We start from the raw sequence: 11,320 nt of genomic DNA, 5'->3' as shown, positions 1-11,320 counted from the left end.
TCCTTGTTGTTGCTTATCTTAAGAATTAGCAAATTGCTATGCCTCCCTATACTTTCTTATCACCAATTGGTGAGCTGGTGATGCTGACTGGAGGTGCTATACTTGTATACGTGCCTTGTGGTGCTACTGGTTCTATACCAGTGACACATCTGTGCTATTTCTATACTTTGATGATGGTTATTGTCATGCTATATCACTTGTTATGCCTCTGTGGCTTACTGGATCCTATATATCTGTTGATTTTTAGTGGTTTACTGCCACTTGTAATTGATCAACCATGTGTTGGTAGTGATTCAATTTGATTAAATGATATTCATTTGATTTCCATGTTGTATTGGAAATAAATTAATGTTTGAACCTGTACAAAGTTTGAAAGGACACAGATGTCGCCTAGAGGGGGGTGAATAGTGAATTAAAACTTTTACGAGATGGGCTTAACAAATGCGGAATAAAACTAGCGTTTACTTTGTCAAGTCCAAAGCCTATTTACTATGGTTCACCTATGTGCACCAACAACTTATGCTAAGCAATACAAGAAACTATGTGATAGCAAGATATATAATTTCAAGCACGAAGGCTATCACAAAGTAAAGTGCATAAGTAAAGAGCTCGGGTATAGGAATAACCGAAGTGACGCGGAGACAACGATGTATCCCGAAGTTCACACTCTTGCGAGTGCTACTCTCCGTTGGAGCGGTGTGGAGGACAAGTCACTCCAAATGCACGAGGGCCACCGTATTCTCCTCGAGAATTCCCACCAAAAGGGATGTCCTCAATCCACTATGGAACCTTAGGGAGGTCACCGAACCCGCACAAAGCTTGGGGCTATCTCCACAACTTAATTGGAGGCTCCCAATAAATTGCCACAAAGGCTTTGCCCTTGAAGAATCTCCACAACTTAATTGGAGTCCCCAAGAACACCACAAAGACCACAAAGACCACAAAGACCACTAAGCATTACCACAAAGGCCTTGCCCTTGAAGAATCTCCACAACTTAATTGGAGTCCCCAAGAACACCACAAATACCACAAAGACCACTAAGCCGTCTAGGGTCCAAAGACCCAAGAGGAACAAGCTCCGGGAACAAGCTCCCGAAGAAAATATCTCATGAACTTTCACCTCCACGTATCACCGCGGAGAAGTCAAACCGATGCACCAAATACAATGGCAAGAACACCATAAAGATGCTCAAGTCCTTCTCTCTCAAATTCCAACAAAGCTACAAAAGCTATTGGGGGAATAAGAGAGGAAGAACAAATAAGAGGAGGAGCACCAAATTTCTCCAAGATCTAGATCTAGTGGATTCCCCTCACAAAGAGAGGGATTTGATTGGTGAAGATGTAGATCCAGATCTCATCTATCTTTCTCTCAAATAGATGCAAGATTCATTGGAGGGAGAGGGAGATAGCAAGCTCAAAGAAGGTCAACAATGGAGGAAAAACGAGCTCAAACAGTTGGGGAACTTTGGGGAAGAAGACCCCCTTAAATAGGGGCAGAGAAATCTGTCTGTTGGAGCCAAAATCGTGACAGGCCGGCAGTGACGGGGTGCTCCCGGCGGCAGTTCCGGCCCCCTGTTTTTACCTAAACACCCGATACGAAAACCTTAAGAACTTTTGCATCCGGACTCCGATTTCGGTGATCTTGGGCTCGTTGAAATCACAACAACGAGCTCTACAACAGTATGCATAGAAACATCATAGTCCAGCAAGGGAGGATAGAAACAAATTAATAAAGATTTTACCTATCTATAAAAGATAAACCGGTAAAACCTCCAATATGCAAAATGCAACAACTTGAGTTAGGAAACTTGGATTTAGGTGAAACCAATTTTGTTGTAAATAGGATGACAAGAGCTACCCCACAAAGAGATAAAAACTTAAGAACAAGTGAGGTAGATATTTCTATGTATTTTAGAGTAAAACCTCTCAAATACGAGAAACCGAGAAAAACTCCAGTATCACAAACGCAACAAGTGATTCATGCGGAATCCGTTTTCGATGAACTAGAGCTTGCTATGGGGATAACCACAAGCTCTAAATCACCACATGGATAAGATCCAAATAACAACCAAGAAATATGATGCAAGGATGCAAAGGGTTGAACTCTCTCCGAATGATACGATCGAGTTACTCATGCGAGAGCCCTCGTGATAGTACGGCAACTAAACTATAAACCGGTCTCCAACTACACCATGAGACCGGTAAGAAAGAAACCCTATCAATATAAAACCTTAACCTTGCGCCTTGATGATGACGGTCTTGACCGTACCAAGATGGAACACCTTTCTTGATTGTGTTTGCTTGATGAAGTCATGCGAAATGCTCCCCCATACTCCATTATGGGAGAGCTTCTTCTTCGGCGCATCTTCACATATCCATGATCACCATATGGATGGCAAGCTTCAAGCATATGATCTCTTTGAGTTGTCTCATCTTGAACTTGCAATTCATTTCTTCGTTCTTCATCATGTTGATGTCTTGAAGTAACTTGAGGGCTCACTTCAAGACATACTTGACACTTGATATACTTCATCAATTTCTTCTTATTCAACCTTGAAGCCAAAATATGGTTCAAGCATTGCCTATGGATAACTCCTACAAATATAACTCAATGCAAACATTAGTCCATAGGGATTGTCATTAATTAATTACCAAAACCACACATGGGGGCTCCATGCACTTTCAGAGTTATGATGGCTTGCTCACTTGGTGTTGCTTGTTTGCTTGTGTTGCTTGCTTGCTTGTGTTGTGACCTCAGTAGCTTGCTTCTGCCACTTATTGCATATCAAAGTAGGCTATCTGGTTGATTTCTATGATAATCGAGATATTCACATTAGGGAATCATGTAAATGAATTCATTGTGATATCCTTTGAATAAAATGGATATTTTCTGATGGTTTTGAAAGCTAGGTGATGCTAGGTGATTTAGTGGGTCACTAAGACTAGTTGGATTTGGATATTTTGGATAGGCTAGGTATACTAGTTTACTTATGCAAATCCATTTGCTGGATTAACTAGTATTGGTTTAGCCTCTCTCTTGCCAGTATCACTTGGTCTATACCAAGTGATGACAAATCCCTAGGGAGCATCTGCTCCATACCATGTGTGTGTATGAGCATGCTTATGATGGATTGGATCCTCTGGATCCTTTCCAGGTATTAAGTATACCTTGCTCCAGATCCTAGATGAAATGTTTGGTTGATGAAGAAGCTTTGCTGGTTGATCTTGATCAAGTGGCCCTTCTCCTCCTAGCTCATGGATGTTCTTGACTTAAGTCACCATGGTTGCTGGTTTGGTATGGTTTGTGATGGATGAACTGGATGAACTGTTGGGTTTCTGATGTGTTCTTGCTGACGAAATGGTGTTCCTGGATAGTTCATCCCTATCTACTACCTAATGTTCCTTTTATAGCAAACCTGGATGGTTTGCTTGGTGAAAGGATCATATGACACCTAGAGGGGGGGTGAATAGGTGTAATATCAAATTTTCATTCTTTTTCAAATTAGGCTTGACACAAAGGTAAATTCTCTAGATATGCAACTAAGTGAATTCACCTATATGACAAGATAGCAAGCAACAATACAAGATACAAGTAGTAAAGGTGGTGTGAGGAAAGAGGTAACCGAGGTGGAGCAAACGGAGAGACGATGATATGATTCCCGTAGTTCCTTCCTTGTAAAGGGAAGTACGTCTACGTTTGGAGGGGTGTGGTGCCACGAAGGCCAACCAACGCCACGAAGGCTCACCCTATTCTCATGTGAGCAACACCATGAAGGCCTAGCCCACGCTCCACTAAGAGGTTGCCTTGAGGTCGCAACCGACACCTTTACACGAAGCTTGGGGCACACATCCACAACCAAATTGGAGGCTCCCAAGATGTAACCACGAAGCTTTACACGAAGAGTAGCTTCGAGGTCACCTCACAAATATCCACTAAGAATGTTTATGAAACACAAATCCCTTTGGTGGAAGAGTAGATCTAGGTCATCTCTAACAAATCCTCAAATATGGTGGAGTTTGAGTGGAGGAGTAGAGAGATCTAGGCGATTGGAGCTCAGGCGCTCAGCAATGGTGGTCTCGGATTTGGGAAAAAAACGTCACCCGAACCATTGGAGAAGAAGAGTATTTATACCCCCGAAGAGATCCTGCCGTTGGAGAGGTCTGACCGGTAGTACCGGCCAGGTTGGGCCGGTACTACCGGCCGGTGTCGATTGGGCGCGTGAGTCGGAGGCGGCCACGTGGCCTGGCTGGCGTTGGAGCCGCGGGCCGGGAGGGGGAGGCCAGAGCCTCTGGCCGCGGTACCAGCAGGTGTACCACCGTGCTCCCCAAGAGCCCTGTAACATCACTGCCGCTCTCGCTATTTTTCGGTACCACGGGCGGTACCACGCCCGGAGCCTCCGGCCGTGGGCAGGCCCGGTGGTACCGCCTGCACCTCCGGCGGCAGCCCTCCTCCTCTCCTTTTCTTCTTTTCTCTACTTCTTCCTTTCTCTTCTTTCTTCTTTTCTTTCTTCCGACTCAGTCCAACGAGGAAAAACATTTCATTATCCGAAATAAACTCTTAAAGCTCTTCAAGCTCTTCAACTTTTCGGCACAACGATCATCCCTATATCCTTCAATTCTTATACAAAAAAATTAGTCGGATATAATTATTGTCATCAACACCAAAACCACTTACTAAAGGAGATATGTTCTTTCACTTGGTCGACAGCACAACCTGGCCTTGTGCCATGGTGTCCTCTCCTTGTTTAACCATGGTGGCGAGTCATGGAAAAGATCTTTGGGCACGTGCTTTGGCTCTGATTGGGACTTGATCCCCCTGCTTGAGCTTATCTCCCTAATTCTACTTCTTTTTACTGTCCAGTGGCATTGCCACTTGTTTCTGGACACTTTTGAGTTCTTTCCTTGTGAATTTTGCAGGTTTCAAAGGAATCAAGAGTGGAGGATGATCAAGTGAAGAATTTATAAGAGCTTAGTCTAGGAAAAATACTTCATGTTGTAATCTTTATTTTTATTTACTCATTTCTTATTTGTATTTGATCATAATTGTTGTAATATCCAAGAATTGTGTAATGACAATGTATTATGTGTGATTTATCAATAAATCTCAAATGAACCATTTGTAATATTTGCATAATGCATTTCTTGGAATAATTGTATGAATCTTTGAATTTTTTGAGTTATTAAATATGAATTCATTTGAATTGTAGTTTACTTGTATTTCTATATGATTTGAGATTCAAATTTGAAATGCAAATTCAAACTCCTCTCCAAAACCCTAATTAAGAGGTCATGTAGAAATTCATAGCACTCTCATCACCCTAACCCTAATGGAAACGAGAGAGAAACCTCAATCACTCTTGAGTGTTATGCAATTAAGCGCGAAAATTTCCCCCATTTTACGATGGAATGCACAACCCTTTTCTAAATCTACCCCGCGTTTATCCTAAGTTCTGGGATGTTACAACGTACTAGTCGCGTGCCACCTTGGTGGACACGCTACCATTACCGGCTCACTAGTCGCGTGCGCCTTTTTGGGCCGCTGCTAAAAAACAGCAGCCGCGTCCTCTCGTCAGCGCCCGCTGCCATTAGTCATGCCCATGTAGCCATTTCCCTACTAGTGAAGAAAGTACCTAGTTTTCAGGAGAAAACCAGACAAAAACCTACGACAACACGGCCATGCCCACCTACGAACAACAGGGCCGCACCCACACAAGCCAACACAAAGATGACAAAGCCAAATGGACTAACACTCCAGACCAGATACATCTATACCACGCAAACAAACCTGCCATGGCAAAGGGGGACAACCATCAATCAACCGCAAAGTTTGAATTTCATTTGAAATGTGCCAAAGTTGGAATTTTCATTTGAAATTTTGTAGCTAAGGTGATGTATAATATATCATCTGCTAGAGCACTTTCAGAGGTGAGGTGATGTATTTTACTTTTTTTTTAGAAATGGGGCATCCCCAGCCTCTGCATCAATCGATGCATACGGCTTTATTTTATTAAACTCTCAGCAGTACAACAAATTGTCTCGGATAAATATTACAAATTCAAGGATCACACAAAGTCTCAACAAAGGTGAGCCATCTAAAATGGTCAAGCATCATGAAGCCCCTCTGCGTGAACATGTCAGCCGTCTATCAGTACACCAACCACACTAGCGGTAGAAATCATGTGATGCCGTTGCTAGTCGGTTGCACCCAATATCCAAAGCATGCCGCTCCTCCACCGACTGTACATAGGACCACATATGGATCAAATATGATAAGGGGTTTCCCGATCTTCTCAGTAAGCGACAGGGGTGGTGATGAACACAGTGGAGATACACGATGATGAAGTAGATGATAACTTGTATGACGCTGAAGAGTCTCTCGATCGATCCCTGTCGCCAATGCAACAGCTCTCAACCCTGTAAGATATTCGCAACTCCACACACTTGCGCACGTAGCCGCCGACCACGAAGCGGTAAATTGAAATCTTCTAATCCCCAATGGAATAGCAGATCACACAAACTTTCAGTAGCACAAACACCAGATCGAAACGAATTGGTGCGGGTAAAACTCCAGATCGATGCGAATTGGAGAGTATTATTCAATAGAGTTGCAAAGCAATCAACTATGAACTAGGGTTTATCTTAAACGTGGTCTGAAGCTATTATGGGGGCGTCCTGGGCACTTATATAGGGGTTCAGGACGACCTCAGGTCGAAAAGATACATAGAAAACCGATCCAGATCGGGATCTGGTCGAGACAGACTCGGACCTGGCCGGCTCAGGAGCCGGTCGACCGGGCCTGGGACCGGGTCAGGCCGTTTCAAACCGGGCCTGGCGCCGGGTGGTGACCGGGGGCGGGTCGTGTGGCTCAGTACCCCGCCCGGTTGGCACGAGCATCGATTCCGGTCGGCACCGGGCAGACCCGACGTGGCGTCCGGTTGGACCGGGGGGGCGACCAGGCCGCGCCGGCATGGCGGCCAGTCAGACCAGGACCTGGGCCGGCCTGGACTTCTTCTTCCCTTGCGCATGCCTCCCTCTCCTCCCTCGCGCTTCCATGGGATGTCTTCATGTCCAACTTCATGTCCAGCTCCATGTCCAGCTTCACGTCCAACAACTCCTCTTCTCCTCGTGCGATGCTTGCTCCCTCTTCATACCTGATCATACATATGTAATAGGACTTAGGCAGTATAAAGTTTTCATCGATCAAAGTATCCCTTAGAAACAAATTCACCTATTGTTTGAGTAGCTTCGCACGAGTCCTTGTCATAGGTCCAATCCTAACTTCATTGGACTTGAGCTTCACAGCAGCTTCGTCTTCATCTTGCAATGATGGAGGTAGTAGTGTAGTAGGGATGTCCACATCATCTCCCCCCCCCCTTCAAAAGGCGTCGACCTCGCTCCAAGGTCTTCTCCGTCATATGGTGTCAAATCAGCAACATTGAAAGAATTACTCACACCAAACTCATCAGTTGGAAGATCTATCGAGTATGCATTATCGTTGATCTTGGCAAGCACTTTGTAAGGACCAGCACCACGAGGAAGCAACTTGGACTTCCGCAACTTCGGGAACCTATCCTTGCGAAAACGTACCCAGACCATATCACCAGGCTTGAACAACATCTCCTTGCGCTTCTTGTTCACCCTTGCAGCATTGTTCTTTCCTTTCTTCTCTATCAACTCTTTAGTCTTCACATGAATTTTTCGCACAAAATCTGCCCTCTTTGATGCCTCCATATTGACTCTCTCATGTATGGGTAGAGGCAACAAATCAAGTGGAGTAATGGGTTTGAAACCATACACCACCTCAAAGGGACACATCTCTGTGGTCGAATGTACTGCCCTGTTGTAAGCAAACTCCACATGCGGCAAACAATCTTCCCACTCCTTCAGGTTCTTCTTGATCATGGATCTCAATAGTTGTGACAATGTTCTATTCACCACCTCAGTTTGACCATCAGTTTGAGGATGACAAGTAGTACTGAAAAGTAGCTTTGTCCCCAGCTTTCCCCAAAGTGTCTTCCATAAGTAGCTCATACACTTCACGTCACGATCAGAAACAATAGTCTTCGGGACTCCATGTAAACATACAATCTCCCTGAAAAACAGGTTAGCAATATGCGACGCATCGTCGCTCTTGTGGAAGGCAATAAAGTGTGATATTTTAGAGAATCTATCCACTACCACAAATATAGAATCATGGCCTCTCTTAGTACGCGGAAAACCCAACACAAAATCCATACTAATGTCCTCCCATGGTGTAGTAGGTGCCGGTAACGGAGTATACAAACCGTGAGGCTTCAGTTTGGACTTGGACTTGTTGCAAGTAATGCATCTCTTCACATACATGTCCACATCCCGCCTCATCTTTGGCTAATACAAGTGATCAGCGAGCATGAGTAGCGTCTTCTCACGCCCAAAGTGACCCATCAAACCTCCAGCATGTGATTCCTGTAATAAGAGCAAACGCACAGATGATTCTGGAACACATAGTTTGTTAGCTCTAAATAAGAACCCATCATGTATGTGATATTTCTCCCATGCTTTACCAATAGCACACAAGCAATATGGTTCAGCAAAATCATGATCAGTGGCATACAAATCACATAGTACTTCTAATCCAGGAATTTTAACATCAAGTTGAGTTAATAGAATATTCTTCCTAGATAGAGCATCAGCAACAATATTATCTTTTCCCTTCTTATGATTAATAATGATATTTTCCCTTCTTATGCTTAATAATGTATGGAAAAGACTCAATGAACTCAACCCACTTAGCAAGACGCCTATGCAATGTAGATTGAGCTTTCAGATATTTCAAAGCTTTATGATCAGACTGTATGATAAATTCTTTTGGCCACAAATAATATTGCCAAACCTCAAGAACTCTAATTAAAACATACAATTATTTATCATAGATAGGATAGTTCAACTTAGCACCAGAAAGTTTCTCAGAAAAATATGCAATTGGGCGACCCTCTTGCATCAACACACCACCAATTCCAATACCACTAGCATCACATTCAATCTCAAATTGCTTACTGAAATCAGGAAGTGCAAGCAACGGTGCAGAAGTTAACAATCGTTTCAGTTCATCAAAAGCATGATCTTGGGCTGCGCCCCACTCAAAGACAACACCCTTTTTAGTCAATTCATTCAAAGGTGCAACAATAGTACTAAAATTGGGCACAAATCTTCTATAGAACCCAGCTAGACCATGAAAACTTCTTACTTAACTCACATTCATGGGAGTAGGCCAATTTTGAATTGCTTCAATTTTAGATACATCTACTTCTACTCCATGCTTAGAGACAACATAACCCAGAAAGATGACCTTATCTTTGCAAAATGTGCACTTCTCAAGATTACCATAGAGTTTACTATCACGCAACACTTGCAAAACATGTCGAATATGTATAATATGATCAGATTCATTGCGGCTGTAGATTAATATGTCATCAATGTACACAACCACAAACTTGCCAATAAAATCACGCAAAACATGGTTCATCAGTCTCATGAAAGTGCTAGGTGCATTAGTCAAACCAAAAGGCATTACTAACCACTCATATAAACCAAATTTTGTTTTAAAGGCTGTTTTCCATTCATCCCTTTCTTTCATCCTAATTTGATGATAACCACTACGCAAATCAATTTTAGAGAAAACAAGCGAGCACCACTCAATTCATCTAGCATATCCTCTAAACAGGGAATAGGATGACGATATCGAATAGTAATGTTGTTTATCGCTCTACAATCTACACACATGCGCCATGTACCATCTTTCTTAGGAACTAAAATAACAAGAACAACACAAGGACTAAGGCTTATGCGGATATAACCTTTGTCGAGTAGCGCTTGTACTTGCTTCTGTATCTCCTTCGTCTCTTCGGGATTCGTCCTGTATGGTGCCCTATTGGGCAGCGAAACTCCGGGGATCAAGTCAATTTGATGCTCAATACCACGCAATGGTGGCAATCCTGCGGGCACCTCCTCCGGAAACACATCGCTGAATTCCTGCAACACATTAGAAACACCAAGAGGAATAGGGGTCATGTCGTTAGAAACCAAAACCGTACCCCTGTACATGAGCACGAGAGGCATGGCTGTAGGATCCTCACTAAATTCTCTCATATCTTCTTTGGTGGCTAAAAGCACCAAGGAATTCACTCTCGCACTTTTCGTTATATCACTCACGACATTACAATTCTCTCGCCTATCTATAGGTGCATCCTCCAAGTTTACTTCAACTTTCTGACGAGATTCATTGACAATTTGCTGCGGTGACATAGGCTGTAAGTTGATTTTCTTGCCCTTGAACTCCAAGTGATATGTATTGGCGCGGCCATTGTGTTGCACAGAATGGTCATAGAGCCCTGGCTGGCCCAACAACAGGTGACACACCGTCATAGGAACCACATCAAAATCAATGAAATCCTTATATGGTCCAATCTCAAAATCAACACGCACCATGTGGCTCACCTTCATCTCACCATTATTGCTCAATAATATGGATGCGGGTGCAGTAGATACTTCAGTTTCAGCTTGGCACATAACTCTTTGCTTGCTAAATTGCGACAACTCCCGCCATCAATAATGATCTTGCAAGCTTTATCAGGACCAACAAGTGCCTTTGTTTGGAACAAATTGCATCGCTGAGTAGATGCACTGGACTGCACATTGAGAACACGATGTGACACAACAATAGTTTGAGCTTCAGAAGGATAAGCATCTAAACCATCACTGTCATAATCATCATCTTCCAGAGCATCCGGATCAGCATCTTCTCCAGTTTCATACTCATTGTCCTCATTAATAATCATAACTTTGCGGTTAGGATAATCTCTCTTGAAGTGACCCTTGCCACCACATGTATGACAAGCCATATCGCGGTTGTGTGCCGTTGACATGTTAGAACTAGTTTCACCTGGTGCAGGAACGGGCTTCTTTGTGTTGGACACAGTGGAGACTGGCTTGCTAGATGAAGTAGAAACATCCGCAGGGCGCGAAGATGGCGCCATGGAGGGTGGCGTCCTAGGCGTGTAGCGCCCAGATCCCGTAGCACGACCCCTCAATTGCGCTTCTTCAGCCAACTGTGACTCAGCTTCTCTTGCATGATGTAGTAGCTCATTCATTGTAGTGTAATTGTGATGACGAACAATGCCTTTGATGTTATACTTGAGGCCATGAAGAAAACGCTGCATTGTCATCTCAAGGGACTCACGGACACGGGCACGCTGCAAAAGCATCTCCATCTCCATGTAGTAAGCGTCAACCGTCATCACACCTTGCTTTAGTGGGGTCAACTTGTCATAGACAGAACACA

Source organism: Lolium rigidum, chromosome 5, assembly GCF_022539505.1.
Source record: "Lolium rigidum isolate FL_2022 chromosome 5, APGP_CSIRO_Lrig_0.1, whole genome shotgun sequence".
In the NCBI taxonomy this organism is placed as follows: Eukaryota; Viridiplantae; Streptophyta; class Magnoliopsida; order Poales; family Poaceae; genus Lolium; species Lolium rigidum.
The sequence above is the reverse complement of the archived record's forward strand: the minus strand, read 5'-3'. Positions refer to the sequence as shown.